Below are 8,642 nucleotides of genomic sequence, written 5' to 3' on the forward strand. Positions count from 1 at the left end.
GACAAAGAGCACAGAGCCTGGAAGAGGCAGCCAACAAGGTTTGTCAAGATTTGCCTTCCTCATGGGTGTTTATTGTTCATACCTGAAGTTCAACCTTACTTAGAAAATAAGTACAGCTTAAAAGGTTTCTTTCCAGTAATGTTTTAAAAGAGAGTAGCAAAAAGTGAGGCCTTGTACAAGACACAGTAACAACAGCAAAACCGCGAATGACCTGGTGTTGGAGTTGATGACTTCCAAGAGCCTTAAGTCACTTTATTTATCTCATGTATATCACATGAGATTGCCTTAAAATGTGCCATGTTTCAAAGCTCATCCTTAACAGGTCGTGGCCTTGGGCTGGAGTTTGAATTGCTTGTGCCGTAAGTTTTACATCACATGGGTGACTCTCCAATGGCTGCTCTGTTACAAGAACTCTACTTCTATGTACTGAAAAGTGAGGGGTGCAAGTAAAAATTCACAGGGAAGCACTTGCTTGCCATATTCTAACATTTTTAGGCTTTACTTAGCAACTTAAGTGCTAAGAACCTAAGACCACAGTTTTTAAAAATGCACTTATTTTTATAGCTTATATAAAATGTTATAATTCCACATTTAACTGCTGGGAGAAGACATGCTAGCTCAAATCTTTCAATGAGTCCAGTTTCTTTCAGAGCCTCTGGCACTGATCATTGCCACTGAGAGTCTGGACTGGAACTGAATGAAGTCCAAGTAGCAAGCTCAAGTAGCAATTTCTGAGGTTGTTGGGGTTTTTTATGTTGAGCAAAATTGACTGCTTACAAATGGAACTCTGCAGAGTTCTTATTGAAAACACTAAATACATTGTCAGGTTTACAAACCCCAAGGGGCCTACACAAAAGTCTAGAAGGCAGAAAATTTCAGGTTTAAGAGAAGATATAAAGCAGACATCTCATCAGTGTCATGTAAATTGACCTTTACAGTTGGTAAAAACAGTTGTTTTTTTCTCCCATTAAAATTCTTTCATTTGCCATTATCTTTTTACAGTCTCTTCTGATTACATAAAATAAGCAATTCTCACCCTGGAGCTGGCAGGGCCCCTATTACCATTGATACACAGTGTTTTAGTTCCTACATCTTTTTCGTCCACATGCCATTTTTTCATCAGCAGACCCACGCTTAGCAGAGAAGAGACCTCAGACAAGAGCAGCACTGGTGGGCTATCTCCATGCCATTTCCATAAATATATTTCTGGCAAGAGATTTCCCACATGACAGCTGTGCTGAAAGTGTAATTCTAAAACTGTGCCTTTGCATTATCCCATAAACACGATTCTGGGGAGATTAGTTAAAAGGCATTTCGACATTCTGCCACCCACACCTTGCAACTGCAGAGGAGTTTCAGTTCAGATAAAGTACCCTCATTTTATGGAAACAGCAGGGAGAATTTCCATGAATTTAACAAAAAGCTCCAGCTCATGGAGAAAGTAAGGAAATTGGCACTGGGAACACTCTGCAAACAATTAACACATAAAGCCCTTTGGCTCTATTTTCTCTTGTTATTCTTAGCAACTGGTATTTCCAGGAGTGCTGATACACTTAGGATCACAGGAGGACTGAACAGGTTTCTCTAGTGGGTAGAAACTGGAAGCAAATTATGCACATACTGGACAGGCCAGCTAGGAAACCTGCCTGGCTCAAAGTCATTATTATGTCTTCATTAACATCTCTTCTGCAAAAATACCTTTTTCAGTGGTGTCCACCAATATTGTCCTATACATAAGTCACAATGATGCTCTCATGATCTCAGTAAATAATTGTAACCTTCCCTTAAAAGAGAGCTGTGCCCTGAATTTTTCAGTATGCTGTGTGTACTGAGAAATGATCTTGATATGCTCAGTATTTAATACATATCTGAGAACAGAAAAATGATCTGAAAGATTCTGATTCTCCACTTCCACATAAGTGAACTCATTTATCATCTGTTATGGTAAAAAATACAGATTTTCTTTTTTTTTTTTAAATCTGAATGCAATATTAGTACAAGAGTTAAATAGTGGTATTAAATACGATGATCTCTAAAAACTTGCTCAACTAAAACAAAATAAATATTACCCACTAGAAGGAAAAACATCTTGAAATACCTCTTCAGTCAGGCTGTTGTCCTTTCTATATTGCTTTGAATGCTGAAATAGAGTAACTTCTATCAGCACATGCTCTCTCAGCTCAGAAGCACTTTTCTTATGTGCTGGTCTTTAAAAGAGAGAAACCAATACTTCTCTTTCACTGGATTTAACAATGTATTAACTATACAGGCAGAGAACAAAGGTAAGTGCATAAATATTGACAGAACTTCTTTTTCCCATTCCAGGACATGGTAATGTTTTACAGAAAAGGACATGCCTGCCATACACCCTCATCCACAGGTATAAATGTAAGTAAATTAAAACTCCCAAAACTCAACCACAAAGATAATGAAGGGTTGTAAAAGTTACCTGTAAACAAGCAAATAAAAAAGCCAAGAGGCATCATGCTATATTGCAGTTCCTCCTGTTTGGCTGGCCAGTTGTGCATATGTCCACTTCTGATGATACACAGTCTAACCCAGCTATGGGAAACAACATTTTTCACATACAGGGTGACTACAAAAACACTTTTAGAAGCAGCAGAAGTATGTCTTCTCTATGCTATGTGCACTAATACACAGATCATAGGATATTTTTCTTTTTAAGACACCGTATGCTTTCCCTGTCTGCATTTGGAATGCCTGATAGAGGGAAGGTTGCATCCATATGGCTTCTCTGCCCTGCTCAGGAAGCAGCTGATATTAAGACCTGGGTGAACAATGCAGGTAAGTTACAGATAACTGCTCTGTTCAAGCAGACTTCACAGTCTTCATGTGAATGTATATTTAAAGTAACAGTCTGTATGAAAACGGTAACAAGTGATGGTTTAAATAATACTGGTTACCACTGCACAGATGTAGTCAGCACACCAGTAAAGAAGCCAGTTTACAGTCTTTGTGACTTGAATTGTTCAATATTGATTTGAAATAGGCTTATCCAGCTTAAAACTGCTTGTGGAGATGTGCTGAAGAACATTAGAGAACAGCAGGGTGACCTAAAGAAAGCAATGAATGAAATTCTAGTGAGTGCAAAATATTATACGTGGGTGAATACATAACCTTAAAAAGATATGCGTAATTATAAACTAGGTTAGCCGAGACCATGTAGGAAATCTGGTGCACAAAAAACATCAGAGCTCAACGTTCATAGCAATCTACCTCACTGTAAATTTAGAACTGAAAAAGCTACAGATGGAGAAGTCCAGGATGATGACAGGTTTTGGAAGAGTTTCTCTAAACAGAGAGGTTAAATGAATTCTTTTTTTTTTTTCATTTGACCTTTCTAGTTTGTCATTCTGATTAAATCAATTTAGTTTTAGGTTTCTTCAAGAGGACTACTTTACAAGGCTCAAGAAGAGAGGAAAATGAAATCAAATACCATAAAAACAAACACATTAAAAAAAAAACAAAAGCAAAATATGAAGAGAATATGGTAGAAGACTACAAAATTATAAATACCACAAAGAAGGTTTGTAAAGAGTGATTTTTCGTGACTTCTCACATTATATAAATAAGGAGGCACCCAAAGAAATTATCCAGTTTAAACGAAAGGAAATGCTTTTTCCACATAGCTTCTTAATTGGAGTGTGGAATTCATTACCACAGGAAGTTGTGGAGGCCACAGCATAAAAGGAATTGAAAAAAAAAAGGGGGGACTTTGTGGAGGATAAACCCACTGTTGGCTATTAGACACAATGGTCCGGATGCAAATTTTAGCACAGGAAATTCTTAAACTATCAGTTACTGGAGGTGAGGATAATCGCTTCCTACATCCCCTGTTTCTCATCCTTCTCTTTAAGCATTTCTTGCAGGCCACTGCTTGCAATGGGGCACTGGACTGGCTGGACCTTCAATTGATTCATATAGAAGTTGTTATGGTCTTAAGTCAAATTACATTTACCACGGTGTCAGAAAACATGGTGAGTCGCCATGTGGTGAGTTGCCACCACCATGTAACAAACGAAATCAAATTCTGCAATTTGTATAGTTACCCAAAGCAAGAGATGCAATTTTCAGAGGATGGCATAAGAAAATTCATAGTAGCTACAAATTACACACTTGTGAGAGAGATAAAGGAAACCCTGAGTTTTGCATGACAGAAATCTCCTTTTGCAGTGAGCTGCACCCAAATGGAGATCTACGTCTGGGTTGAACCTCAATTAGGAAACACACCAGCCAAAGCTTACCCAAAAACTCTCCAAGGAGGAGTACTGGGAGTGCTATATATAAATAATCCCTAGTTTCAATTATACAAGTCTGAACTATGTCTTGTCTTCATCAAATGACAAAAATACTATTCTACGCACCAAAACCAAGTGTATCCACTTGCCAAGCAAGTATACCCAAGAATTCAAACTGGGGTAGGCACCAGCAAATGCTGTGCTGTCCTTGTGCTGCCACTAACAGCATGAAAAGCTGAGCATTCTGGTCACATCTTCATCCGAAAGTTTACAGCAACACTTTTGCCATGTGCTATCTTACCCTGCTTGCATGCTGCAAGAAGGCTGGGGACTAGGTCTCTAAAATGGGGAGGGAGGGTGAGGGGCTGTGTGCTCATATTCATGTTTGCAGTGAAGAAACAACATGTCTTGTGACTCACGAGAGCTAACCCCAGAAATGTAATGTTGCTCAACAAAACAAACCACAGACATTCCTGATCACTGTGAGCAATGCGACATGCTCTAGTCTGCTGAAAGTTTGTAAAAGGCAAATGATTAATAGCAAGAGCTAAACTTCATAGTAAAACAAAACCTCTAATTTTGTTCATAAATCCACTCATATATTTACACAGGATGGGTCTAATAATCCACAGAGCAGAATGCTTCTGGGGTAGTACAGCAAGATTCTGTGACATGTGGTGCTGTCCAGAGGGACAAAGAGAAGTCCAGGACACAAAAACACAGGGAGTGAGTCCCACTGAGCACCTGTCTCCTAACGAGTAAGAAAAACTTTTGTGTTCATTGGGACTCAATAGCAGAGACTGAAGGCTGCATGGGGTTGCCAGGAGTCCAAACTCTTGGAAACAAGGTGCAGTACTTGCCCACACCTAATTAGCTACATATCCAAGGGTGTTAGCACCCAGCTACCATATCTGGATGGGCAAAAGAATCAATAATTCTTACAGCTTCTTATGTGAAACAGCATAGTAAACTACATCAGACTTCATCACATTGTACTCAAAATCTTTGTGCCAATTTCGTATGATCCTACACACACCTAAAATTCCTATTTTAAAGTAATAATCCTCATTGCTATTCTCATCTATAAAATTGTAATTTAAAACTCTTCTTTTTTTATGAAGAAGCTTGATAACATCTGCTTAAGTATCATTTCCTTTAAACTAAAAACCTCGTGGTTGTGTATTTGGTCACTACATTCATCTGTTCTTAAAAGTGCACTTAAAAAGAAAAAAAAAAAAAAAAAAAAAAAAAAAAAAAAAAAAAAAAAAAAGCACACGCCCAAGATCAAAAGAAAGTTAATTGCTGAGACTGACTTACGATAAGAACCAACACAGTCAGCACTTTGAAAGCATGGCTCAGAAGAACCGGCACCAACAGAGAGGCTTTCCGTAGTCCTCTGATATTTACATTAGCAGGCGTTTGTGCCAAGCCCAGCAGATTTTCTGAAGGCAGCAAGTCTCGTGCAGAGGGTGAGGAAGGAGGGGCGGGCGGGGGGCCGCGGCCAGTAGGAGCTGCGAGGTGAGAGTTCCTCTCCCTCCAGCTCAAAGTGTAGGAGGAACAATGCTGAGAAAGGCAGGCGGCTACGCCCAGGTCAGCGGAGACGGACAGTCCCCCACCGGCGATAGCCCCCACCACGTCCTGGCTTTTCAGTAACATTTACACGTTCGCAGTTGTGAACCACGGAGCTTTAAAGACAAGCTTTATTTCCTTGTCTGACTTGGTGACTTCAAGGGGAAACACATTAGAAGATGAAATTTGCTTACAGTGATAAAATAGAAAGGGGACAGTTTTTATGCATTACTACTAGGCATTCCTTGGCTGACATCTCTGTAACCTCGACAGCTTTTCTTTCCCAAGGAGACCTGCAGTTGTTGCAGCACGTTCCAGGTGCCGGAGCTAGGGGTGTGGTCACCCCACAGCAGGCACTGGGTACCCCAGGGGCTACCCAGCTCAAGCACCCCTTTGTCACTGCTCTCTCTTCAGCCCCGGGCAGAGCTCCCTGCCTGACTGCCCGCCTCTTCTGTTAATACCCGTATTTTCACCCGTTTCACACACGGGGGAAAACTGGGTTGGTATCCACAGATTATTGGTTTCTCCCAGCTCTTTTGCATTCCTTATAGGGCGATAAGAAAAGATGCTCTACCAATTAATTAATCATACCCGCCTCAGACACATTTGTGATTTGGGGAATCCAGGCATTGCTTAGGTGTAGCAACAGCACCCTGCACCCCCACGTAACAAGTGAGACTGCGGAAAGAGCAGTGCGGCACACCTGGCAGCATTTGCAATGGCACCCACAGGTCGTAGCGATGAGCAGGCTTCCCTCGGGACATCAGCCCCAGGTCCAGGCACTGCGGCTCCAGCCCTTCCTTCCCATGGCAGCTCTGTGCTGCCGGATGAACTGAACCTCCATCCCCCAGCACTACGCTGGCCTATAGCCCGAGCCATCGGCCGCGGGCTGCGCGGGGGATCAGGACTCGGCCGAGGCAGCCACAGCCTCTCCCTCCACCCCCGTCCTTGCAGCGGAGCTGGCGCACAGCGCCGGCTCTGCCCAGCCCGGCTGCTCGGGCACAGGTTGCTGTCGGGCCCTGCCCACCCTTGCTGTGGAAAGGGCTGTTCGTGCCGAGGGAACCCTGGCTGCGGGACCTGCGGGAGCATCACCCCTGCTCCCCCTTTGCGAGCGAGAAAGGCGGCGCGGGGGCCTCCGAAGGCGGCGGGCAGACAGCAGCCGGGCAGGGCAGCACGGCCGAGGCGCTCCCAGGCACAGCTGTCCGCAGCGGGGCAATGCAGGGATGCTCCCGCACAGCTGGGACAACCGCATGGACACTGCTGGGAAACTGTGCCAGCCTCCCTCAGGAAGCAGCCAAGGAAGGGGCTGTCCTCTGTTAAGCAAGGAGGCGGCAAAGGCACCCGGCGTCTGACAGCACCACCGGCAGCTTCGATGAGACACCTTATCCAAGGCGCTAGGTGCACTTAACCTGTGTCGAAATTCATGGAACAGCTCACTGCTGAAGGAGGCAAAAACAGTGCTGATTCCCTCTCTCACACATATTCACACTGGCCAGCAAGTTTTGTGCTTCTCTTCTTAAATGAAAATGCACAGATATATCCTCACCCTGTGTATTTATTTTTTTCAGAAAAAAAACCCCAAAGAAATAAAGAACAAAGAAATACTGCATACATCATATGGTCACTTGTCACAGTTTTGTTCCCATTCCCTTGTACCACAAATAGGTACAATGCAAGGCATATCCCCATCTTGAAGAGTGGGTTTCTGATCTGCAGGCTTCTGCTTTGGAAAGGTCAACAGCTGCGTATGCAATTGCCATTCTAGGGGTTCCTGTAGATTATGTTTAAATTTTTCATTTTCCATGAAAAGACTCAGTTTTTTCCATGTTTTCTTAGAAATATGAGGGTTTTCAGAACACATGACAGCTTGGGATGCAAATTTCTGGGCATAACCACTGGGATATAACCGTCAGACACAGAGGGAACAAACAGGCACAAAGCAGCCCGTAGTCAGACACAACAGACTGACCATACACGTGGCACCAGTGACTGGGCCATGTAACACAGCCACAGTCAACATAAGCCTGAGCGTGAGTTTAACCAGGACTCATTTCCCATTATAGAAATCCCCAAAGCACTTTGGAGATGCAGGACCTCCAAAATCCTGAGTATGTAGAAGAGAGGTCTGGGTAAATGGTTCTTACAGGTCATTAAACGGTCCCTTTCTGTGTAACAGCTGCCCCAGATGACACTGGTGGGTGGAGAAGAGGGAAGGGTTGATTAGGATTAGAGAAGGGCATTTACATACACAGGCATCCCACAAATTCTTAGAGTGTCCAGGCTGAAACGGGAGCACCCAGCTGCCAGCACTGCATGGTACATCAATAAAAAAAGCTCTTAAATGCTGCTGTCCTTGTTGCATCGGGAAGTGCTTCATGACCTGGCCAAAAGTGCAGAGAGCACTTTAACTCATTCACAAGTACATCTCATGATGGACATATTCCAGATAGAAAACTGTATTTTATTTAAAATTTTTGAGGGCTGCTGGCTGTCCCAACCCCAAGCACCCAGGGCTGCAGTCCATCCTTCCACATCAGGACCTGCCAGTGCTGCCTCACATCAGCTCCACCATGCAGGCAAACTCACACGATCACCTTCAGGCCTGCCTCTGACATCCTGCCCTGTGCTTTGCTGCTGATGTGCCCACTCACCAGACAGTGGCTGGGCCACGCCTTTCTCTGAACCTTGACTCAAATCTAGGGCAGAGAAGGATTCCAGAATATTTTTGCAAACATATAATCAGGATGGAAAAAGTCAGTCTGACCAATTCTGCACCAAAGCAACAGCTGCTAAATGGGTTATTCAATCGGTTAT

The 8,642-nt window shown here is 43.2% G+C and overlaps 1 long non-coding RNA gene across 1 annotated transcript; it reads left to right on the forward strand.

The window, feature by feature from the left end:
- The first annotated feature begins 2,719 nt into the window (after window positions 1–2,719).
- Window positions 2,720–3,474, forward strand: LOC116438550. Its single transcript, XR_004237806.1, has 2 exons — window positions 2,720–2,805; window positions 3,393–3,474. It is a non-coding gene; the product is annotated as an uncharacterized LOC116438550 (long non-coding RNA).
- Window positions 3,475–8,642: the final 5,168 nt, after the last annotated feature.

This window comes from Corvus moneduloides, chromosome Z (assembly GCF_009650955.1).
Source record: "Corvus moneduloides isolate bCorMon1 chromosome Z, bCorMon1.pri, whole genome shotgun sequence".
In the NCBI taxonomy this organism is placed as follows: Eukaryota; Metazoa; Chordata; class Aves; order Passeriformes; family Corvidae; genus Corvus; species Corvus moneduloides.